This window comes from Agelaius phoeniceus, chromosome 9 (assembly GCF_051311805.1).
Source record: "Agelaius phoeniceus isolate bAgePho1 chromosome 9, bAgePho1.hap1, whole genome shotgun sequence".
In the NCBI taxonomy this organism is placed as follows: domain Eukaryota; kingdom Metazoa; phylum Chordata; class Aves; order Passeriformes; family Icteridae; genus Agelaius; species Agelaius phoeniceus.
In genome coordinates, this window is record NC_135273.1 from 23,896,681 (window position 1) to 23,922,250 (window position 25,570).

General features: G+C 40.7%; 1 protein-coding gene across 9 annotated transcripts in view; it reads left to right on the forward strand.

Moving 5' to 3' along the window:
- The window catches only part of ZMIZ1 (zinc finger MIZ-type containing 1), a 339,116-nt gene that overhangs the window by 242,533 nt on the left and 71,013 nt on the right, over positions 1 to 25,570 (forward strand). Inside the window, exon 1 of one of the 9 annotated variants that reach the window (XM_077183279.1) lies at positions 5,117 to 5,294. The exons of 7 other annotated variants lie outside the window; for them this stretch is intronic. The gene's annotated coding sequence lies outside the window, so the exon portion shown is untranslated. Of the gene's footprint in view, positions 1 to 5,116; positions 5,295 to 5,538; positions 5,880 to 25,570 lie in introns of those variants that run through there. One more of the 9 variants, XM_077183280.1, reaches the window with a different exon arrangement.

A 25,570-nucleotide genomic window follows, 5' to 3' on the forward strand; every position in this document is an offset into this window, starting at 1 on the left:
AGAGATGTCATGAGCCCAGGTATCAAGAGGCACTGAAAGCCATTTGTGCCATGCTCCAGTTTACCAAGGAATTGCTCTGGAAGCATCCAAAAGTTAGAAAAACAATAAAGCTCCCATGTCATGAAAAGCAGATCTTAAAACATACATTGGCATTTGTAGCAAAATAGACACATTAAAATAAGGGCAGAGCATGACAGGTGGGGTGTGTTGTATCTGTCTTTAAAATTGCCTGATGAACAAGTTGGGTTGTGAGGGGGCAGCTGCAGTGGCTCTGCTGTGTGTGAAATAGAGCTGGGGACAACTCTGGGTTGATGCCATCACTACAGTGACACCTTAGGTCTGTAAAGCCTCTTTTCTGACTGCCACACTGCATTACAGATGTGATTTTTCCTTCATGTACTTTGTTCTTGATTTCTGCGTGCTTTGGTTACCTTCGCTTTGCAGTTTTCCATACCAGTATAGCTGGGAAGAGAACCAAAGGTACAAACATAATGAACAGCTTCTCTGTGAATTTCTGAGGGGTTTTCTGCATTGTAATTTTATAGAGCATCTTGTTTTCTGCACATGGTAAAGACATTAAAAGAAAGAATGAAGGAAATAGAGATTAGAAAATAGCAACATTATTAGATAGACTTAAGGTAGATCTCCCTTTCCAAATATTTTGGCAATTGACAGAGGTGTTCATTGGAGTGCCTAAAAGTCTATCCTGAGTCTTTGCAGAGGCTTGAAGGAGTATTGTTTTGTAATGGGGTAACAAGAACATGAGCATGTCCAGGGTCTTGAAAGTTAATAGGGCATAAGAGCTTTCAGAAGATTTTGAGTGTTTTGGTCCAATTGCTGTGTGCATCCAAACAGCATTTGGTGTTTCCAGGTTCAGATCAGAGTTAACTAAATATTAACTAAAACTTTTAGTTACCAAGGGCTACAACAGTGGTCATGGGCAGCAAGGAAAAAAAGCAGATGCTGTGTTACTACCTTTTGTAACTTCCCTACCTTTGTTTTATAAATCCTAATGCAGAAGGTGGCCAAAGGGTATGTACCTTACTCATAGAATTCTTTGCAGTGTAGTAATCTTACTTAAACGGGATAGGACTCAATCATGTGAAATGGTCTTTTCTTACTGTGCTTTTAAATACTGGGTTTTCCTTCCACACCTCTTTTGGAAGGAGTTTATTTGATTATGTAAAAATGGGTTATGCATGAAAGACACTTGATGCAGAGTCAAAGGATTTTAATTTTTGGTTTTTCAAGTACATGGTTGTTTTTTTACTCAGATGCAGCCCTTAGATTTATAACAGCTTCAGCTGATTCAACCTACTGTGAAACATCAGGAAAAATCGACAAGGCCACTGATCCATGTATTCTGTGTATTTCAACTATGTAATTGTAAGCCTTCTAAAGAGTTTTTTGAATCCCTTAAATCAATAGTAAAATATATACATATCCAGGGAACTAATTCTTGGGCAAATAACCTGCTCTAGACAAATATTGTAAGGAACTACCCTGCTGTGTTCAGCACTGCAGCAAAACTCAGATGAATAAAGATTGGCCCCTGAGATAAACCTTTAAATCTTTGGTCATAGAAAATTTGCATTGCTAAAGGATTATATTATGACTCAGTGGGCAATAACTGCTATTACAGCTACTTGAAGAGATTTTCTTTACCCATTTATGCTTTCTTTCCCTACTCTTTTCTCAGCATACCTCTCACAATGCTGTTACAGTAGAACGTGATGCTGTCTCTTCTGTAGTCTTCTTGATACTGAAGTATCCAAATGGGTGATTTTCTCACCACCCCTTGCAGCCTCTCCTTCTTTTGCTGTTGGTGGTCTGCATTTTTATTACAGGTGTTGATCTATTTGATTAAGTTTTTGCAATATTACTGAAGAGGGGCAAGGCAGGAGAGAAGTGAGAATTATGCCTAAGGGCTACCTCACTTGAAGCAGTTGAAGATAAGCATCATGCTGTTTGTGTTGAGCAATCGAAGGCACCTGAACATATGAATGTGTTCACATCATTACCTTGTTCACCATAAAAAATTGGTGTTCCAGGGGCATGTCTGCAACTTAAGGACAGGCTTCTGACTTGTTAAAAATACACTCTTCAGAGAAGTGTCTTTGCATGGAGAGCAAAGAGCAGTACCAAGAGAACATGGTTTGTTTCTGTGCCTGACAGGATTGATATTTGGGAAGTTTGTTGGTGATACTGTTGTGCATTGACAGTGTATGCTGAACAGACAAATGTTGCCTCCTACTTTGAGATAAACAGGACTTCTCTGAAAATCTTCTAACTCTTCCCCTTAATCAGCTAGAGGTGGTCCAAGTAAGGGTCTCCTCTTTCCCCCTGTAGAACTCAAATCCCTGTCTCCCCTCCCCTGTGGGGCTGAGCAGGGACAACAGCCAGCAGCAGGCACACCCCCAGATACTGAGATCCCTGGGGCCTCAACAGAGCCAAAGCACAGCCAAGAGCCTGCTCTCCCACCCCTGCATATAAAAAGGTGCTTCCCAGTACAGACCTGCTTCTCCCAGTAGTATGTGTCTTCAGTGAGTTGTGTTAATAGTTATCATTGCCTGAGATAACCTTCCTTGTGATGTAATTTGACATACTGCTGTCAGAGGGGCTTAAACATAGTAATCTTTAAAAATGATTGGGAATTTGCCCTAGAGAAAAAACTGTTATGATTAATTTCTACAAATGATAAACCACTCCTCCTTCAAAATACTGCATGCTATGAAGTGTGATTTAATCCATTTGACTACAGAGCCTGATGCTTCTGACAACTATGACTCAAATGTCATCACAGAAAGTGATATTTCAAGTGGCAGGGTGGGATTAGAAACCTGCTAAAGATTTGTCAAAGGAGAAGTAAGTACATAATTTTTAGATAAGTGATTTGTCTACTCTAAACCACTTCCTCTGAAAGACAGGCAGCTTTAAAAGAGAAACTTACACTGTTGCACTAGAAAGAGCAATTTAATTGCAGAGAGATACTACTTATGATGGTAGGTAGAGAAGAAAAGATAGGATACTGGGGAATGTGTTTTCTCTACAGAAAAAATAAAATTGCTTTTCACCCTCAGAAATTAACTTAATTGTGGCTTCTATGGGGAAGGAGCCAGTCTCAGTATCTGGGACCTCGCAACCACCTGATATGTTCTTGTTGCTGTTTTATGTGTTTTTTCAAAACACAACAAAACACCGTGGCTTAGGAATTGTGTGAAAACTCTGTAAATGCAGTAAAACCTGAAACAAGTATGGAAATGTTCATTCAGTCAAGAATTCATGTAACTTTAGAGCAATTATCAATTTCATTCACATCCACCAAGTCTGAACTCCCTGACAGTCCCCTAAAACTTGTGCTTTTTGTACCTATTCTGCCAGTCTAGCTGTATAATTTACACCTCCTTAACAATCTGTCTACTCTGAAAGGCAATGAAAAAATTGCATAAGGTTCTGTACTTTTCTTCCATGTGACTGAATCTGAGATTTGACCCACTGCAGTGGAAACTATATTTTGTGTAAGCGTTTGTTCCAGCAGCCCCGTGGGTCCACCTGCATCTATGAGGAGCCAGCTGAAGGCTTGCCCAGGCTGTACAGACTCGGGACACTGGCCCAGCACTGAGTCCTGCACCACCTGTAGCAGCTGTGTTGTTGTGAAGTGTTCCTGCAGCCACACTTGAGCAGCTCTGAGATTGCAGAAAGTGTGGAGGGTCTGGTTTGCAGTTCTGCTTGGTCTGATGGCCGTGGAGAGAAAGCAATAACCCTGTCTGACAGGCTGACCTTGAGATCCTGCATCAGGAGTGGAAGTTAAGTGAGAGCACACATTACTCTTAGCTGTTTGCAGTGGATTCCCTGGGGGGAAAAAAAAAAGAACATGAAATCTGACAATGCTTTTTTGTGGAATCATTTTTCAGAGAAGAGCTGCTCTTTGATATCTGTGATAGTTTGCTGCTCCGATCTGTCATGTTGCCAACTCACTGCTAAGGTGTTTGGGAAGCACAGTTAAGTGACTGTAAGCATGGCAAGGGAAGCTGGGGCCATTTTTTCACTGAATGGAATTTTGCTGGAGTGACAGTATTTTTTTCAAGTCCTCCTGTTTCTATTGTTTGTATTTTGTTTGTTTCTCGCTGGAACCTGCCGGCTGCTTCACTGCGAGGGGGCCGGGTGCGCCTTTAAGAGGTGGAGGTGACTTTGTGCAGGTTGTGCGGGGAAGGAAGTGGCTCTGCACCGCGGAGGGTGGCAGGAAAAGGCTGGTGCTCGGCTGGCCACAACTTAAACTGCCAGTTTTCCCTTTGAGAGGCAGCAAAGAATTGTCACATTAGCTTCCTGGGGGTTGATTGTTTGTTGCCTTTTTTTTTCCCCCTTCGGCACTGTCAGTTGAAACGCTGAGCACCGCAGGCACAGCTGGACGTGTTTAGAACTCTTCCATGGGCAGCCCCGAGCTGGGAGTGCCGTGGGAACGGGTGTTGTCTTGGGAGCAGTGCGCGGCCGGCCAAGGTGGACCTGAACTCGCAAACATAGCCCAAGGCACCTGTCCGGGCCGGGCGGTCCCAAAGGTGACAGCGGCTCCAGTGGCAGCCCCAGCCCCCCGCCTGCCTCAGTTTCCCCTGGCGGCGGAGGGATGGCGCCTGTCGCTCCGCCGGGCGGGAGCGCTGGGGCGCTCTGGGGCCCGCAGCCGGCGCCGCCGCTCCAGCGACCTCCCGGGCCCGGCCCGGCCCGCCGGTACCTCCTGCCCGGCGCGGGGCGGCGGCCGGTCCGGAAGGAAACTCCGGCCGCGGGGGCCGCCCGCCCCAGGCGCTGCTCCGCCGCCGAGGCTGCCCTGGACGCTAATTAGCATGACTAGTTTGATGGATTTAGTCAACAGCATTCAGCAAACAGGGTAGGGGGGAAGCGAGGGTACGAGATTTCCCAAATCTCAAGACTTTTCAGCCCCGGTGCCCTTAATGGTTTGTTACGCGGGCTCGAACAAGTGTTGCTTCCAATTAATTGATCGAGGGGATTTATTTTAGTGTTTTGACTGGGTGCCAGAGACAGAGGCTTTGTCCTAGCGTTTTAAGCACCACCCCTCCTTGCAAGTTTGAAATGTGAGCTGCCTGGGTGGTTTTTTTTTTCCTCCTCTCTTTCTCTCTCTTCCTTCTGGCAAAGTGGCTGTGGCTGTGTGTGTGTGTGCGTGCGTGTGCGCGTGTGTGCACGAGAATGAGAGAAGGACATACCTCTCTGTGTAATGGGAAAGCGAGACATGGATCACTAGAGACAGAAAAGAGAACCATCAATATCAGTAACATGCAGCTGAGGTGAGATTTTTCTGAGTGTTTGATTTTCTTAAAGCCCTTTCGGAAGATTTACAGCAGCCTTCTGCCATGCTGTATGCCGAAGACGTACTCCTAAGCAATGTCATAGGGATGCTTACATGTCTATCGCCGTTTTAGGTCTGTTCGCGTACGTGTGAAGTTTTAAAGCTTAACCTGATTCTCTTTATTGTCTCTAGAGGGTTGTAGCTTGAGCACAAATAGCCTGTTGGCAAGTACGGCATGAGCCCATTAGCAAGACTCCATCTGTGATTGGTTTTGCCTGGAAACCGGGAGACAAGCAATGAATAATTGATGCGTGTTGTGCAGTAGCTGGACAGGCAAAGAGGAGAGAGAGAGGGAGAAACAGAGCAGGGTGCCCTCAGAGGGGGAGAGCGAACAAGCTTGAAAATAGCTACTGGCTGCCTTGTGCTGAGATGAAGGCAACCCCGGCTGTCTTTGTTCTGCACTGGCTGCTTTCTGCCTAGAAGTGTTTGCAGACATATGTGGCCTCTCTGCAGCAGCAGAGGCAGGCGCGCAGAGGAGGGGCGGCAGAGGAAGCCGGGCTGGTGAATGGGATGTAACTCGGGGGTAAGTTGGTTCCGGGGGGGCGGCGGCCGTGCGTGCGGGAGCGGGGCCGTGTGCTGGAGCGCGTTCGCCCCGGGAGAGCCCGTGCCCGTGTGTGTCTGTGTGTCTGTCTGTGTGTGTGTGTGTGCGGGAGCGGGTGCATTGTGGGAGCGGCGGCGCGGGGCTGGCAGCGATGGCAGCGGGCTCTGCCCTGCCCTGCCCCGCACCCTGCGGCTCGGCCCGCGCCCTGCTGCCCGCATCTGCACTCACACCACCAAAAGGCAACGCCGGTTAGCGGTGGCCTTCCCTGCAACTTTAGCTTGTCTGGCACTGTCAGAACGTGACAAGCTGTTCTGCAAACAGCAGTGACAATACTGCTGCCACCATTTCATTTTTACCGTCTTTATAAAGACCTTGCCACGCAGAACTCACATCTGTGGCGAGTGCTTTCATAGAAGATCTCAAAGTAGTATTAGTATCAATGACAGTCTCGGGTATTCCAGTTGACAAGTTTTTTGCCCCTTATGCTGAGTAGTAACAAGTGTCTTGTTTATTCGTTTCCTGTGTAAAAAACTGAAAAGGTTACTTAATTAGCATATTATTTAAGGAGTTATCATAAAGTTTCAAACTAGTGGCGCCAGACTGGAATTTGGGACATTAGTTTTATTGTTTAGTTTAGTTAGTCGGCTTAATGCAAATAGTATTTAAAAACTCAATAAAATAGCATATATCAATGTATGCCAAAAACAAAATGCAAAGGATCTATACAGCTTCAGTGTCTGCAATTCAGATGTTGACAGCACGGTCTGTTGGGGGAAGAGAGGTTGCTATTGTACATAACAGCTCTTTGAATCGGTAAAATCGCTGTGCAAGGTAAAATAGACTTTGCATAAAGTAGCATCAGTGATTCTGGAGCCACTAAAGCCACTGTCAAAACAAGTTGTGACTTCAGTCATACAAACTGTTTGTCCTGAGTTCAGGTGAGCCCATTATAAGATCCAGTTAAAAATCCCTTACTATCTGTCATCTTTTGATGAAATAAATGCTCTCTGTAGACATCTCATGGGGTGAACTGATTAAATTGAACCCACATTTATGACAACTTACCTTGGCTCATAATACTATAAAAGACAGTGTTCACTCTGCAAATAAGTAGCTTTTAGAATTAAAAGTTACTGTAGAGACAGTTTCTTTCAAGAAGTCATGTCTTAGGTTAAGCTAACCGGGTCATTAGGCTGGGGTGACCTAGGAAAAGCAATTAGTGTGACTGAAACACTACTTGGAAATGGAAGTACATAAAACTAAGATCCAGCTAAAATTGCTCTACGTTGTCTAATATTTCCTGTAGTTTTTGTTCAAGTTAGAAGTTTATTACAGATATATTGGTAATAAAGTAATTATCAGCATCTAATCATGCATTAAAGTGGAAGTGCCTCTGAGTTGAGCAGAAGCATGTCTCTCCATGCTGTCACCAATCTGCTTAGCAGAATTTTGTTCCTCTTTTTGCTTAGCATTTATACTGAGATGGCAGCTAAAGTGCAATAGAACATGGGGAAAAAAAGTTCGGGTTTATGTAAATTTATTTCAGTAGAACTCAGCTAGTAATGCTCCAGTTTAAGTGAACAGAAAAGTGTTACCAAAGGCTTGGTATCAAATTTATGGTCAAAGTTTGATTTACAAAACTACTTAACATTGTTAAGTTAACACCACCCTTACCCCATTCTGGAGGAGCCATCAGAAAATTCCTGGGGAAATACGTCTGCAAGTGCAGTGAAATTTCACTAGTAAAGAAGTTATCTGAATGAGTGAGGTACAGTTTCATGTTAGCAATTGAAAATTGATCATAAGTGAGATTTGAAATGTAGTCATAAGCCTTTCATCTTGCGTAGATCGTAGTAGAATGGGTACAAATGTCAAAGCTGTGCGTGGTCAATGTCTCTGTGATCCTGGCTGATGTGTTGCTGTGTTCATATTGCAGTGAAACACATGCACTCTCTTGGTATTCCTTGTACTGAAAGTAGCATTTAGTCCTGGGACCCTTATGCTGGATGAATGCTCCAGGAACACCCAAGAGAGCTTGTCCATGTGTAGTGGACAGCTTTTGGTTACAAAGCAAAGAAGCAGAGCATGCAAACCAACAATGAGAGAAAAATAGAGGGCACTTAGGCTCAGTGAATAAACAATTTGTTGTTGTAGTAACAGGTGCTGTATTAATTACAGTGAGATAGTTTAGAGAGAATAGTCTGGCAAAACAGGCTTGCTGTTGCCATAAGAGTTAGTACAGCAATTAGTTCAAGAGAGTCTCTGAATCCAATGCCCCAAGCCCCTGCAATTACAAGATGTGTAACTAAGACAAGAGAATAGTGTTTTTCTATGTCACGAGGTAAGCTGAGGACACAGAAGTTCCCACGTTATCCTCAGTTGTCACTGGAACTGTCACTATGCAAGGCTGCTTTCTCATGACTATTACATCAGCAAAAGGGATATTGCTGATCAACAGTGACCAAAAATCATTAGAGTGAAGCCATCAGGAAACTGTCACTCTGTGGGATGGCACAACCGTAACTTTTTTTTCTCCTAACAAAAGAATACACTGTAGGTTATATTTAAAAGTATCAAAAGAGCTAACCAGGGAAGGAGCTAACCAGCAGAAAATAAATTACCCCAACACTTCATCTTGTGATACATTGTTAAAATTATGGTTCAGAGATCTCAGTGAAGGCACTCTCTGGTTGGCTCCTCTCAGTTGGAAACAGAGTGCCACAGGAAATACCTTCCTCTGAGGCGGATCTGCCTAGGGGAACTTCTGTTTTCTCTAGGGTGGAACAGCAGAAGAAGCTGCTCCTAGCACACTGCCATGAAACTGCTTGTAATCAGCTGGACAGCAAGGTTTTTGCTCAAGGAAAAAAAAAGAGGTGGGGAAAAGTTGCTTCCTCCCAGCGCTGCTCAGCTATTGCTGCATTGTTGTTCAGTGCAAGCAGAGCTGGGTGATCTAATTGAAGTCTCAGAAGCCTTGCTGGGCATGTGGAGAGCTGTGCAGGCTGAGCAGATGGTTCACTACTTCTGGTAGCCTGCAAGACACAGCAGAGACATATCCAGAGGGTTTTAAAAAAAAATCATGTAACAAATGACCCCACTGTGCGTCCCCTAAATTTCTTAGAGTTTGTTTTCCTTGTACTGCCTTTCCAGAGGAAACCAGAAAGTTCTGTGAAATAAACCAATAGACATGACATCTGTTTCACTGTAGTATGGTGTTACTGGCTGTTTCTTTGAAGTAAGCAAAACAAAAAGTAAATTAATTAACAATAACTAAAAGTTAACACACTGAAAAGAATATATTAAGTTAATATCATTTGGCTCTTCTAACAGCAGGATAGGAACCAAAATTCCACGGGGTATACCTTCTAAAATGCTGAAGCAAAACGATGTTTTGGTATATAAAACAGTTGTTTTGGAAGTAACTAAAAACAATTTCAAGTTACTGAGCAAACAGCATGTAAAATGTTGAGCTGGCCTTCAAATGAAATGGCTGTTTCACTAATTGTGAGAGGTAGACCAATGTGCAGTAAAGCAAAGCAGTAATAGCTTTCAAGGCATGGGGAAGAGTGTGTATCCATTCATCATCAGGGAGAAAGCAGCCAGCCAGTCTGGCTTTCACTGACAATCCGGGAAGGAAACAAGAGAAACCCAGAAAGATCACAGACAGTTTTTTTATTTCTATTTTTAATTAAAGAATTTACTTGAAGAATTTTCTCCTTAAAGTCAAGACAAAGTATAGTTGTAAAGAAAAATGAGTGACACTGGGACAGTAATTACTTCAGTAGTGTGGAAGGCTGCCACTCAGCCTACCTCTAATAAATACTATACATTTCTTTAGTTCTTGACCTAGATCATTCTTAAATATTCTCTGGAATGTTTGTGTGTTACTAATCCTGAGTCTTAGGTTGTTTGGGATCATTCTATTGACAGTAATCCAGTGCAATCAATGACAGTTTTAACTATTTCATTAAAAAAAAAAAAAGTTAATTTTGTTCTCAATTGTCTTTATTAGTACCAATAAAATGTTCTGACAGCCAGCTAAGCTCCTGATTCTTGTTTTTTATTGTAACTAAAGTACAGCTCTCAACATTTTGATGAGTAACCCTCAATGTTTGTTTATAAACTTCTAATCCTCAAACTGAATTTTGTTGTTAGTAGTTTGTGGTTTTTATACCTCCTCAGTGTCCCTTGCATCTATTAAATTAAGTTTCAGGGGGTAGGCAAGCTGGACTCTCTGTTGAGATCCTGGAAGCAGACAAAATCCCACAATTGTTGGTGAATGCAAGCTTGTTAGAATGCTGTTTGGATATAGTGTTACAGTACCTAGAGAGGTTCATTCTTTCACAATCTTATCATTAAAACTATCTGTACTGGATTTTCAAAATCATTCTGACCTAACTTAGTTACAAATAAAGTGAGTAAAACTTCAGTAGAAGGAGAACTAGGACAGATGGGAAGAACTGGGATTCTCACAAAAAGCACTCCTTTACTTATTCTTGACTATCTTTTTGTGGTCAGCCTTAGAAGGTAACAGGGAGAAGTAACAGGAGTTTGTCACAGGACTCACTTCAGTTCTCAGTTAGCTATGGTAACCAGTTTTACTGACCTGCTGTTGCTTTTGTGATTTAAAATATTTAACATTTACTAACAACCTTATTTCTGCATTAATATGTAGTAGGAAAAGAAAAAAATACTGGGGAGGGGGTGTTGTGCCACTTAGTGCCACTTACTTATCCGTATAGCAGGCCAGACTTGAAAGAAGGGTGTTAACAGTACTTTTACTGTCTTATCTACTGACACTATCCAACTGTTTTAGAAAGTTAAGGTTTTCAAGCATCAGCCTAACAGCATGGCTTTCAGAGGAGCCTGTCATGATTTACTTATTCATACAGATTGCAGTGGCTTATGTAGTCTTGATCCTGCTTGATCTGCCAGCAGTATTTGCTCCTATTGATCACAGGCTGTTCTTTGACTGCCTTGAGCAGCTTGTAGGTCTCTCTGGTTCTGTTAGCAGGGTCTGCTACGGGTACTTCTCAGCCGTCTCATTTTGCTGCTGTCAGTGGTTTTAACTCCAGATTTCCTGCTCAGACAGATACTCTGCAGAATTGTGTCATGCTGCTTGTGTTTTTCAGGAAGTTTGGGAGCACCTTAGTGAACTATGGTGCTGAACAGGGGTTCTGTCCTGATTTGGCTGGTAGCTCAGGTTTGTAATGTGTGTTTGGCAATGTCCCTGGCTGTCGTGTGAAGTCATAAGTGTGTAAAAACTCCTTCTGTGCTAGGTGTAATAAAATACCATATTTTTGGAGATAACCAGCAGTTCTTCACGTTCCTATACACCTTTGCATTCCTACTGTTTTTCCAGCAACAGGGCAATTGAGAGGTTAGTCTGGAAGAAATTTAGAAACCAGTTGTCTTGCACATAGATGAGTACTATTAAATTGTTCTGTTTCAGCCCACTTTCCAAAAGGTTATATATGTTTTCTAACTATTCCTTGGGGTGGAAATACTGTAGTTCCTTAATGGGCTGATTTACCTGGAAGGTCCTTGAAGTAATTTGTGTCTGTCAAGACATACACTTGATTAGAGCAAAGTTGCACTAGACTCAGGTTAGAAACAAATGTTCATCTCAGTTTATATATGGTCTTCGTCCATTAGTAATGGAAGATTTTAATTTTTTTTTTTACTTAATGACTTTACAACTTGTAAATATGCTCTTAAGATTTTTGCAAAATGCAAGCGTAGATAGTCCTTGTGTGTTTTGTGTTTCTGGCTTCAGTACAAGACTGACCTTCTTTAGAACATGCAGTTAAGTGTCTGACTGTTACTGTTTGTGACACCTTGTATCATTTTGATAGAAACACAGCCCCACAGATGGTCTTTGAGCAGACAGAACAGTTATTTGCAGACTGGCTTTTTCAAGAAGTACTTGAGATGGAAAATTATGAGGACCAAGTGATTTTTACTTGCAAGGAACACATCTACAATGTATGATGACCCACTCTTTTTATCATGTTTCTGTCTTTGTAGACACATCTAGTAAAACTAGGATGTTGGCTATCTGACTTGCCTGACATGCAGCAAACTTCCTCTTTGTCTCTACATCTACAAAAAAATAGCAGGGATATGAATTCTCTCACAGAGAGAGTTTGGGGCTTTGGAGAGTTGATCATTAGTGTGCAATACCCCATAATCTTGGATTTTGTATTTTGTGATAAGCAGAACAGAGGATACAGTTTATAATATTTGCTAAGTTAAGTGTAGGTTATAGGAGATCAAAAAATGGAAGTTTTAAAGTCCCATCTTAAGTACTGACTTTAAATGGCTTCAAGTGCTCTTGAAGCACTCATGAATCATGTTGCAAAGGCAAAAATGTCCTTCTTGTTAAATGACTGTAATCTAAAATGTTATAGAGAGCTAAATGATTTATTGATGTCTATTTCTGAGGCGTTTACCTGCACCTGTAGCCAGCCCATTCCATTTATTTTGGCTTGCTGACAAATTAGCAGGCTATTTGTATGTCAGATTTGGTCAGTAGTTAGCTCCCACCCCCTTACATTTTGAACTGCTTCTAATGTAATTGTTTGTGGTATTGGCAATTTATTATCCAGATAGATGTCATTCAGGGGAGCTCTTTTGCATAGAGAAGAGAAAAAGCAGAAGATCTATTTATGTATATTCTCATAGTGCCTTGTAGAAAGCCAGTATGCAGGAGAGAGCAGTTTCCAAGCCTCTTCCATGCACACAGGCAATGATCTATGCATTACCTTTCTTTCCGCTGGTTTGCAATGTCAAATATTAGGTTTCATATTTAGTGGCTGAAATAAGATTAAGTCTGTGATTATGGCCATTGTTGCTGTATCTAGCCACCCCTCAAGAGTGAGCAATTCAAATTACATATTGGAGCTTTAACTGCATGTGTAAGTTGCATAAATACTCTCAGGGGGAGTTGAAGCAAGCGTTGCCACCTGCAGTGGTTACGTTGCAGTGCTTGAGTAAGTTTTGTGGGATATTGAAGGCAAAATTACTGTTTCTTGCTAAATTGTTTAAACTGCTGGCTTAGATCTTCATCACAGCAAGAATCTGAGTGCTGCTTTTCCAAGTCAGAGTGCTCCAGTGTTGCACAGAGGCAATTGCAGGTTGCCTGACCTGGGCTGCCAGGATGCCTCCAGCCCTGCTGCTCCAGCTGCAGCTGCTCACTGCATTTGCCAGATGAAGGGGACTAGTGAAATCTATTGTGTGGATATGTTTTCTTCAGCTTAAATAATCTGATCTTGCACTCTGAGTTTTAAGTAAGATAGGAAATTTGGGCTTTGACACAGCCAAAAACACTTTCATGTCACAGGAACATGGTCTGGGCTGGTCATCCTGGCCAGCTGATTCTGCTGGGCTTCCCTGGGACTGCAGGTGGGGACAAGACTCAGACATTGTTTACTCCTCTCAAACAGCTCCATAGTTAACATTGCTGGCACTGTGCAGCATGAAATGTTTTATGATCTTACAGCCTACTTAACCTTTGATGTTTTCTGTCAGCATCTATTATGACCTGGTGGCCTATGGTTAGTAAAATGTGCCCTTGCAGGCTGCCAGATACTGTAATGGAATTAAGCCTTTAAAATTATCAGACCTGTCATAGGGGCTTACAATCCTTTGAGAGCTTTAAGTGGTTTCTTACCTTTGCTTCAACACACATTTGACCTGGTTGAAGTGGCTTTACTTGCTTGTTTTGTTTTTACTTCCTGTTAATATTTCTAAAACTGGGGGGGGGAGGGCAAGGGGAGGAAAAAAATTCATTTCCTTGGCATCTTCATGAGGAGTTTCTGCAGTTCTGTCCCAGATACCTTTTTGGTTTTTGGGTTTTTTTTACTCTCTTGCACTTGTAGATTGAAGTCTGGAGATATTTCTGTGGGAACTTGTTCCTTTGAGTAAGGGCACAAGGATGCTTCATTATGTGCCTTAGTCAGCCAATGTGCACTGAGGGCTGGCACAAGGCAGGAGGGAATGTCAGGCTTGCTTTGAGGGAGGTTGGACTCAACTGAGTGCTCACAGAAGGTGCTGAACCAACACCTCTGGAAATGAATGTCCTCTGCAGAGTGAGTGCAGGAAGGACAGTAACACTGCAGTTACTCTTAGTTACCACCTTTGTGCTTTCATCTGAACAGAGCAGAGTATGAGATTTTGAGATGGTTTACCTTTTGCTAGTTAGTTTTCAGTTACCTGTGAAATGCTGAAAGTAATTTTTTAGCATTTTAATGGTGTCCCTGTGATCATTAACACCAAAAGTTAATTAGCAGAGAGATACTACATGTATCATATCCAACAGAAATTGAACTATACCATAGAGAGGCAGTTTGACCATGTTGCATGCAGCCTGTAGCCAAGTCTGGCAGGCCACCTTCTCTGAGCCTGATCCCTGAGCCTCATTTCATAGTAGTTTCCTTTCTTTGTGAAGTGGTTGTATGTGAGCCATTTCTATAAGTTGCTGCACATTTTAAACACTGTTTTGTTTTTGAAGAATGATACAACTTTGGCTTCTGAAGTAGTGCCATGCAGACTCAGTTTCTTGCCACCAGCAGGGTGATGCAAGGTGATGAAAGAGAATAAAGCTAATAAAATGCTATTCCAAAATAAAGCAAATAAAATGCTGTTTTGTTTGAGACTTATCAGATGAGTGATAGAGGGGAACACACAGCAGCTGTCTCTTTTGCAGGAAAAGCCCTTATATTACAGCAGTTTTGGGGTTTTTTTTACATTTTTACTCTTCCCATACAGCATAATCAAGCGAGGTAAAAAAAAATGTGGTTCCTGCTGCTAAACTGCATGCAGGCGTTAGCCCCATAAATAAAATTAATTTTAAAAAATACATTAGGTTTTCTGAGGTGACTTTAATTGGGATAGATGCTGGAATAAATTGGCCTCTTGGGTAAGGAGGACAAATAGACAAATACCCATCCCCCCAAAAAGTAACTCCTGTTACAGTTTTTAGAGCAATTGCATCAATACTAAATCCTGAGCTGGAATGCTCTGAAATCCTGACCTTCCTACAGCTGTATTTCTCTTTTTTCTTTGTTTTTGGTACACAAATCTCAAGAGCCTCCCAGGACACTCACTACTAAGCAGAAGAAATGGAGATGTAGGAATGAAAGCTGTCATCAGGCAGCCCTGGTGAGTTGGGCTGTCTCTTCTGATCCAGGAGATTGAGTATATTGATGGCTAATATTTTTACTTCATGACAGTCTGGTGAATGATCTCATCAGTTGTTGCTAGCAGATGCAAAAAAGATGCACCTGTGGTAGCAAGACAGGAATTTTTTCTGTGCTTCTCTTGGGACATGAGTGTCAGGCATGAATGACTTTTCTTTCTGAGTGTAATAGTCCACAGCATTTTGGAAAGGTACAGAGTAGATTACAATTGTTTCTTAGTGGAGAGAGGGGAGAAGGACCCATCTCAGACAGCAAATGCCTCTTCATGAAAATTTGGGATTCCTTCTGCCTCCTGGGAAATTGATGCTTTAAGGGTTGTCTAGCTGTTCTGAGAGGAAGTACCTGAACTGTTGCTATTTCTGCTGTCATGGCAAAGGTGTGATAATGGTGTGAAAAAAAATGAGGAGCAATGAATGTCTTCTTTCAGTACTTACTGTGGTTTATTTAGCTGGATTGCAAAGACATCATGCCTATTTTTAAATAAATTTTTAGTAAACAACAAGGAAAACAGCTTGTGCAGTCAGACAAGCAGCTTTCCACAGTGGCCAGACTCACCAGTCCTGACTCTCTGCTGTGTTCTTCTCAGTGTCAAGTGAAGCAAAGCTGATGCAGTGAAAAATGGGAGCTCTGTCCCATTTTTAGGGTTACTTAATCCTCAGTGTTGATTCCCAGTTGCAATGGTTTCTGTTACTGGTTTCTTTACTTTGGGCATCCTACTTCTCAATTGTATGTCTCCTGTAGTCAGAGCACCTGTGCCTGTGAACACTCACACTTTGGCCAAGTCATCCAAAAGAATGGGTGACAGACACTTCACTTGAAATAGACATTTGTCTTTCCAGCCATCTCATCAGTTTCAAGGATGTACAAATTGCACAAAGCATCAGGGAGACTAAAATGAAGGAATTTATTTTAATGAAGTAGAGGCTGATAAAACAATATTGCATGAGAATTCAACATTTCTTATTTCAGTGGAGTCTTAAGTAGTAGCCTGAGTATTCCCTCTGCAGCTCAGTTCTGCCTTCTTTCTGCTCTGTGTTTACATAATGGCACTTTCCTCTAACATTTTGCTCCTGTGCCTGTGTTTGTGCAGTACTTTGACTGTCAAAATGTCTGACTGCAGTATGGAAGTTAATGTCTTAGTGTGAAAGTAATATTTATTATTCATTGTCTCTGCACTGAAATGTCTCTGAATTTGTTGATCTTCACAAAGCATGTCAAACAGCTGATCATTTTTCAAAAATTTCACCCTAAGTAGTGCTTGTTACCTTTAAACTGAAGGGTGATTGTGGCTCTCAATTTTCTGTCAATGGAACCACCATGAACCAGCCTTCTAAATAATGCTATTTCAAGCTATTGTACAGTTTCACTCGTAGAATTTGGCAAATTTTTAAGTCTTCTTCAGAGGGCTTTAGATTGTTAACAGACTGAGGCAATTTAAAGGAATGTTACCGGTTGTCACCATCTAAAACTGGAGTCTACAGCTGAGTTTTCCCATATGTATTTTCATTGTTTTTGTAATCTGTTTTGAGATCAGTTTTGGGTGAATCAAAGGATCCAAGGGGGAAAAAATATCTAAGTGTCTCCAGAAGCTTCTCTTGCAGATTTCATTGATGATCAAGGTATTTGTGGTCTGTCCTTAACTCTCCTTTTTTTTCATAATTACAGTAGAGATTGAAGATTGTGTTTCATACTGCATGAGTACTAACATCTACATACAAGTAGTGACTCAAGCAGTAAAATAATCCATAATCAGATTTCCTCCAGTAATGGTAATTTCTCTCTCAAAAGCAGGAAGATAGCTCCATCTGTGTAGGAAATAGAAGACACCTGTGTTCTGGTTTAACACACCTGTAAATAAGCAGGGAAAAGAGGAAAAATGCAGGGGAAGAGAAGGCTACTATGTCAACACTTCCCTGATAGTTATGGAATTACTAAAATCATAAATTCAAGTTAAACTTTGACTTCTAGAAATTAGCCATCAGACTGGTAACTTCTGCCTACCTTAGCCTACTCCTTCATGTTTTTCTACAGAACTGCATATGCTTCCCTTTTTATAGACTGAGCTCTGAGAACTTGTCTGCTCTCCACTGAATTTCCATTTTATATAATGTGAAAGACATGTACCTTTTGGGAGATAGTTTATTACTTGATTTCAGTGATTTCTCTGAAACCTGGAAGAAAGACATTAAGGTATAAATGATAAGGAGTTTGTGGAGTGAGGATGAAATCACCTGGAGCAAGATCTGCACATAAAACTTGTGTGTGCATGGAAATGCCATTAAGGACTGTGGTTATTTACAACACTCAACACAGGCAAAAATGCTAGAATAGGTATCGTTCTACAATAAAAATGCTGTTTTGCTGATGCTGCTTGTTTCACTCAAGGAATCAGTATTAGCTATAAACTAGCCAGATCACACTTCTTTGCTGATACAACCCATATTTACAATTGGCACACATATTAAATTTTTGAGGGGTGTTGTGCTAGTAGAATATCTATTGAAATGGTCCCAAGGAATGGAAGAGGCAAGAACCATGCTCCTGAAAGTAACTATCTCTTACTGCCTATTGGAACTTCCCAAGGTTTTCACTGAGTGCTGTTTTCTGGCCAGTGCTCTGTTGCTCTCTGATACTGTGCATACAGACTGGGATTGTGTGTTTTGTTAGTCAGTGTAGTTGCCATGAAAATGCTAATTTACAAGGTTTGCTAGGGTGTGTCTTTTAACAAATGTATTTCCAAATAATCTCTCCTGGATGCACATCAGTATATCTCTCTGAAATAGTCCCCTTGCCCATAGCATCATTTTCTTTGTCATGGATCATCCATGAATAATGGTAAACCTGCCTAGTCCACAAATTCTGTAGGGAAAAAGAAAGGCTGGCTGGTAAAAAGACTGGTAATCATTTGAACTACACCAAAATGTTATTCATTCATTCAAGAGAGTCTTCTCAGCATTATGGAAATATGTAAATATGGCTTTACTCCTTGAGAGGGGTTTTAGGATCAGTCTGGTGCAGTTCTGTATGTAATTCATAGGTTTCAGTCCAGGAGGACTTGATCTTATCCTAAGTTTCATCTTGAGTTTCAAGTTCAAAGGACTATCAAAGAAAGTATGAACTCAATTTAAGTGGGTTTGACATTATTGATAGCAACATCTTCCATATTCCCTGAGTTTCAGTTGCCCAAAATGGATGCCCAAAATGCATCCCAACCCCTCTTGTTCAGCAACCTCAGATATGTTGCCTTTGATAATTTCCTGAAGAAGCAGTTTAGCCTGGTTTTAGTACAAAAATATTCAATTCTATCTCTGAGTGAAAAGTGGTTTTCATGTATTCCCAAGGCTGCTTGGTTGGGTGTTTTTTTGTCCTTCTGTGCAGTGACCTACCCTTTGGGAAAAAATTGAAACTTGCCAGAGCAGGGCATATTTGCAACTTGAGCAACTCCTGGCTAAGCCACATCTGTAAGCTTTTTGTAAATGAATTAAAATGATTGTGTGGTCCAAAAAACTGATGTGGTCCTTTTTTTCCAGACAAATGGTCTTTAACTGTGTTTTAAAGATCTGTTCAAAGACAGTATTGCTGCTAGTCTTCTTCTTCTCTGTCGATTTGCTTCTGTAGAAATGTGTTTGTATTTTGGGTTTTTTCCTTATCTTTTAGGTTTTGACAAATAGATCAATATTTGGATCAAATGACAATAACATGAGACATCTCTCCATATTCTAGCACTTTAGGTGTGATAATTATTTCTCTCTAGCATTTGATAATCACTTGTGTAGAATTTCATGTTTAGCCTCTCTAAAATCTTGTTAATCTAGCAGGAGTTGACTGTTGATGCTACAGTTCAGTGAAACCAACGTGTTCCCCAAAGTGGGGCTGAAATTGGTTCCTGTGTGGAGCCTGTTTGCAGAGCAGTGTCCTTTCCCTACCTGAGGAAGGCTGTGCTGAACTCAGAAGTGTAACCTGTCAGTGCTCACCTGTTCTGTGCACTGTGTGCATGCAGGGAGGAGGCCACAGTGCAGATTACTTTGATTGTATTGCTGTAGGTAGTTGTTCCATTTGAAAATGAATTGTGTTCTCATCTGCATGCTGCTTTATTGAAATAACAATTTAGAGTAAAAACAATTCAGTAATTTCATTTGGTTTCAGTAACTGTAGAATTCATCTCTTAATCACAAACTGAATTCTTTAATTTCTATTAATTACCATTAAAAGTTTCTATTTTCATTGGAACAGGGAAAGTGGGAGAATTTAAGTTCAGGCAATACTTTAACAGCTGCAGCTCTATAAAAAGCTCAGCTTGGGTGAAATGCACTCAGGACTGGGACATGCTGTTGCAAGTAGCCAGCATGGTGATCCTGATCCCTGCACACTGCTTCACTGACATGAAGAACTCCTTCCCCCAGAGATAGTGTGTTTTCTCTCTGCAGAAACATTGTGTCTGTCAGCAAGAAAGATGATGTGTGCTCCTTTTGGGCTGCATAACTAAAGCTGCTGCTAGTAATCCAATTTCAGAATAAAGGCAGCTGAGTAAAGAGTCATAACATCCAAAACCTAAGCAAGATAGCTGAAGTCCATGAGCACAGGAATAACAAATGCTAATATACCAACAGTGACAGGCAACACACCTGAATCTGATGTAAGCCAGGCTGAGGAAGAACTCCTTAAGTTAAAGAAGGTATGAGGTACAAGTGAGGGGAAAATCAAGTGTCTAGTAGCAATAGTGAAGTTCAGATGTGCTTTTTTGCTTTATAAGCTTATACTTGCCAAGAGTGTTTGTGACTTACTTTGATAAGTTCAGCTAACAAAACCTGTGAAGAATTGATGTCCAAGGAGATAGCAGCATTTTGTCTCAATTTTGAGAGCAGGTTTTCAAGGTTTCTCTCCTGCCCAGGGAAGGGAGTGGCCAATGTTCTGCTCTCTGCATGTGCAAAGGCAGATGGGCAAATGTACCTGCCTGCCTTTCCTGTGTGACAGCTGCACCCATTAGTCTGCATTTGCTATCTCTGTGTCTCTGGTGCCATATGTTCCTTTTCTTTAAATAAACAGGTATATAATAGTTAGGACAGATGTGAGTAGCAAAAGGGCATAAGAAAAGAATGATTTTAAACAAGACTGAAATGATTGATCTTGACACCAGTAGTCTTAACCAGTTGATGGTAGAACTGGATTAGTACGTGCCTTACAGTTGCTTTCACTGTTCCTGTCAATGGAAGGATATCTTTAATCAACTTACAATTTTAGTTTCTATCTGTCTTCTTATGACTCATTAGTATTTGTAATTTCATCCTTTTTGAGCTTAGCAGCTTGCCTGTTGCTTACTAATATGCTTGAGGAGTGCTGCAGATTGGTTTTGTAGACAGTCTAGTCAGTGTTGACAGCAGAGAGGCTCATGCAACTGTTTTTGTTTTGTTTAATTTAATTTCATCTGCACAGGCTCATTGAGGTAAATACTTTTTTGAAATGCCTTAGAAAACAATAGTATTAAAAGCATCAAATATAAACATGAAAGAATTAGCATTAAATTACAGAGAAATGGCAGCTGCAAATGTAATCATGTAGACAGTTTATAGCAAGATATATTGTTGAGTTGCACATACTTCATTCAAAAAGATACTAGGAGTGTGTCAGTGTATGCAGTGGAGAGATGTAGTTTCCTCTGTCAGGGAGGAGGTTTTTGTTTTCAGTTTTATCCTGAATAGTGAAATCTAGAAGGTTATTGTTTTATTAGAGAAGAGCATCTTTGAAAACAATGCCTACTATTATGTCTGATCATCTTCTTTCTTTTCCTTGTCAGCAATCTACCACATCTAGTTCTGAACAAACACAGCTCTTAAACATGAATGGGATTCTCATTATTTGCTACCTGCACCTGATTTCTTTCTTCCCCAACCTCTGGTGTTAATGAACATTAGTTCACAGTAGTTTCCTATTCTCATCATATGTTTTAGAACAGGCAGTCTAAAGATTAAAGAGGATAAATGAGGAACCTTAAAAAAGCCTCTTTAGAGTTGCTTATCAGAGTTTGATTCCCTCGTTGATAGCATAAGCTAAGGATTTATGAATCAAATACAGTTCTGAACTGCATTCTCCAATACTGTTTTTCATCTGATTTGTTACTGCTGCTTGTGTATTTACACTTCTTCTTAAGGTATCAGGAGGAAATAGTGTATCATAAATAAGACATCAGAACACAATTTAGCCTAAGCAAACCTTAGCAACCTTAGCATTTGTTGCTAGGAAGACAGAAAATAGTTCTACTGGCCCAATTCAACATGATTTTGAAAGAGCACCCCTATGTAAGTTTGCTGGGAGGATATAGAGAAATGCCAGGTGAGTGGAGAAGACTCTATAGCAAATTTACTGCAGGATTCTGTCCTTTATAAGTCACTTGGTTTTCCAGGGTAAAGGACTGGAATAAGCTCTGCACTGGTGTCTCCTCCTTGATGAGCTGCTGTGGTTGAGGGGCCCTCTGGATTTCTAATGCCCACCATGGGAAGTGTGTGCATGTGGGACTGGGGTGTGGAGTGGGGCTGACAGCCTGACACAGGTCTGGAACTTCCACTCTGCCCAGGAACCAAAGGGTTGTTGTTTTGTGCTGGAGAGGGCAAGACCAACATCCATGGCCCTAGAAAAGTAAACAGAATTTTTAACAGATAAAATCCTATCCTTGCAGCAATTGATGTTGGTTTTGCCATTCTTCTGGCACACTGAAGATTTCACCAGGGGAGTTCATTTTCTTGTACTTGTTTCTCCCATTGCCTAGAATATAGAAACTTGATAACATTCTCTGCAAATCATGTGCATTTTAGACATGATAGCTACCAACTCCTGATGTGCATTCTATAATCCAGCCTTCAGGTTTCAAATGCTGCCTTAGATGCAAATGTAAGATAAGCATGTTACCAATGTGACCTGCACATACTTGTCTTTTGGCCACGCGATCTCTATGCATCATCATGTTTCCTTCTTTGCATTCTATTAATTTTTTATGAGCTTCATTAGAACTTTAAAGCACAAGCTGTTTTCATGTAGAGGGTTTTTATGGTGACTAAACATTGGAGAAAAGAAAACAAATAATTGTCCCACTGTACATATTGCCTAGAATGAACAGATTGATTTAAAATGCACTGCTCCAGTGCTTTATATAGGCATCAGTATGATTCAGTTCTTATTTTCTGGCCTTCAGTTTGCTAATCCTGATTTTCCAGTTAGTCACTTTTTTTTTTTAGCTAAGTCTGTTTCATTTTTAGCTAATACATGAAGTTTATGTTTGTTGCTTTCATTGGAGAGGTAAACATTGAATGGAATCATTAGGTAAGAATAATTCCTAGGTCTTTTCTGAAGTTAGTAACCTACATTTCAAAAAATTAGTTTTTTTCTCTTGCACTTTTAATTATAGATGTCGCATGTGACAAATGTGTGAAACTTGCTATACTTCTAAGAACAAGAGCTAATGTTTAATGTCCATTTATGTCGTGTATATTTTCCAATGTCAGTGAGCGTGTGCATATAAATGCTTAATTTTACTTTGAGTTTCAGTCTGTTCTTGGCTTCATAAATATTTGGAATAGGTATTTCAATGCACTTGACTGTGTGAAGGAAAAAAACTAGCAGTAGTAAAAACACATGTAGTCTTTTCTGAATACCAGTAACATAATTTTGAAACCTTTCCATCAAGTGTAACTTTTCCATGACTCTTGGTGTTTAGCAATAATGTAGTTTTTTACTGTTTACTCACTCAGGTATCTTTGTGTTTCTTCAGTTGTGTTTGCTGATCTCTGAATCTATAATTGCTTGTTTAGCTTTTTAAGACAGAGAAACCAAAACCATACTATTATTTCATTGAACAATGAGCCTTTGACTTTAGTAGCAGTAATTAAAGTACTGTTGTTGTTTACGTCTTATGTCCCATGTTTCTTTTCATTATCAAAATTGATGATTTTGAGTAATTTTTACAGTGCTGTGCCCTTATCCTGAAAGGTTGTGCATATTTAAAATCCACTCATATTTTAACCTTGTACAAATGGTCATTTTCATCAAAACAAAAAGTAGTGTGGCATCCACTTGTCCGTTCCCCTTTTTTTTTCTCTCCATATTGTCTTTTTTTAACCCAGAAACGTGCCATCTGCAACTCTTTCATGTTATTTTTAAATTCTTTCCAGAGACTGGATGAATGCATTAAACAGCTTTCATTTTTGATGTGATTTTGGTCCCCCATGGCCTGTTCATTGTTTGCTGTATTCAGGACTGCTGGTTCTGGTTTTGTGTTCCTGTTAAGCAGCTCCAAGGGGGCACTGTGCAGTTTGCTGCAGATCCCATCACCCCCAAGCTTCTGGGGAGTCTGTTGCCAGGGGGTTTGTCCAAGGCTCTTCAGAAGGGCACTTGAGTTACATGAGCAAGCTTCACTTCAGGCCTGGTTTCATTGGCACCTTCCAAGGTCTGGGCTGCTTTGCCTCTCATATGGTCAGTTCAATGTTTTCAGTGAGCCCATCTGAAACCCTTTAAACTGGGGCTCTGCACACCTCAGGTGTTTCACTGTTGAAGAAAGCAATGGGCTAAACTCAGCCCCATGAAGGAGAAGTTGTTTCTGTTACTGTTTCTGTTGCCAGTGCAGAGTGCAATTAACCTACATCCTCTTGAATTGTAAAGCATGTGGTAAAAAAACTCATGGAGCTCTGGTCTGGTGCTGTAACTGCTGAAATTACAGATTGGTCCACCTTTCCTTGAACAAGCTTTCCAAATATCTTGTTCATAAGACTCAAATTTCACATCAGCAATAAAAGCAGGGGTTTTGCTGACATTCTAGTGCAAGCCAGCTGTCTGCCCCTGCAGTCTGTTTTTATAAATATGATACTGGGGCTTCACACTCAAGGAGGTCAGTTTGAGAAAGCAGCTGAAGGAGGCAGTATTGTCTGCCTGCTGCTTGCACTGGGCTGGAGAGATGGACTGGTCATGTTGCCTGTGTGGATTTTTTTTTCTTGTTTTGATTCATCATGCTCTACTGTAGTCGTTTGCACAAAGGATGCTTTTAAAGGAGTAATGAGTGCTTTCCTGTTTGGCAGTTGGTTAAACTGAACTTTGTGTCCCAGTTCTTTACGATTCACTCACACAAGACCTAAAATATTCAAGACTGGTAGGGGGGCAAAAAGCTCTGTCTGGCTCATGCTGTTTTGAGGAAAAGGGAGTCTTGGGGTGGAGAGGTGGGAGCCCTGCAAAGACCTGCAAATTATGCAGTGTTCTTTCTGTCCATGAATAGTTTCTCTTGTGAGTGAATGAAGCTGTATTTTTGGACTCACCGACAAAGCAACTTTTGCTACAACTAGGTTTTCTCCAAAGCACACTTTCTGTGCTTATTCTATTTATTTTTTTATTTTTTTAAAAATATAATGATTGATTTCTTGACAGTAGTCTGAGGGTTTGAGTCAAGCATCCAGTGTCCAGTTAGCCTTGTCTGTGATAGTACCACAGATCATCTTCCTGGACAGCAAGGCTCTATTGAGCCTCTCTAGTAGAGTGTCTGTTTTAGGAGATTTTTGTTCTCTGGCATCTCATCTTTCTACTAAGAACTGCCTCATGCTTGCAGAGGAAGTGAGAAGCAAAATCAAGTTCATATTTCAGCCTGTTATTATTTACCTTTTGCTGCACCTTGCAAATAATGCCATGAAATTACAGTTTTATCCTTTATTGAGTGCATAAATATAATACACATGCTCACCTCCTCTGAGTATAGGGGCCTCTGTGACCTCAGGACCTATCTTTCAGTTTGGAATATGATAACTTCAACTTCTGAAACCAGTGGATGTCTAGTTTAGGGTACCTTGATTGGCTTCAGTTGTGTTTCATTTTACAACTTATTCCAGGTATGAGTTGGTACCTTTGTGGTTTTGCCTACCTGCCTTTCATGTGAGAATAATCCAATTTTGTTGCAGGTTTTGAGAGAATTCATCTTTTTTTTTGCTTTAAAAACACACATGCAGTAAAATCTAATGAGATGACAAAATTTATTGGCCATTATAAAAAACTTCTGATGTATTCTGTTTTTAACTCCAGGGTGTTGCAATGGTTATTAAAACAAGTGCTCCTTATAACATTTTCTGATCATTTCTCAAGACATCTGCCTTGCAAAGTCCAGTCTTCAGAGCTCTAGAAATCAAAAGATGTCTCATGAAAAACTATAGTATCTAGTTAAAAGTGAGAATTGCAGTTCAACAAGTTGAGGTAACTTGAGGAAAAAAAAATTATTTAAATTAACAGATCCCTCTTGCACTTGGTTTATAGATTGTTTCTTTGGTTTAAGAAACGTCTCTTTGGCAGGATCACCAGGAAAAGTAAAAAAGCAAGTCTTTGTCATATGCTCTAACCAGTGTTGTACCACCAAATTTATTTCAGCAGTTATAAAGATAATTTTACCACTCAGTCTTTGTGGAATTAAAGTGCTTGTCAGAGCATTTTTTAATTAGTCCTACACGGATCAGT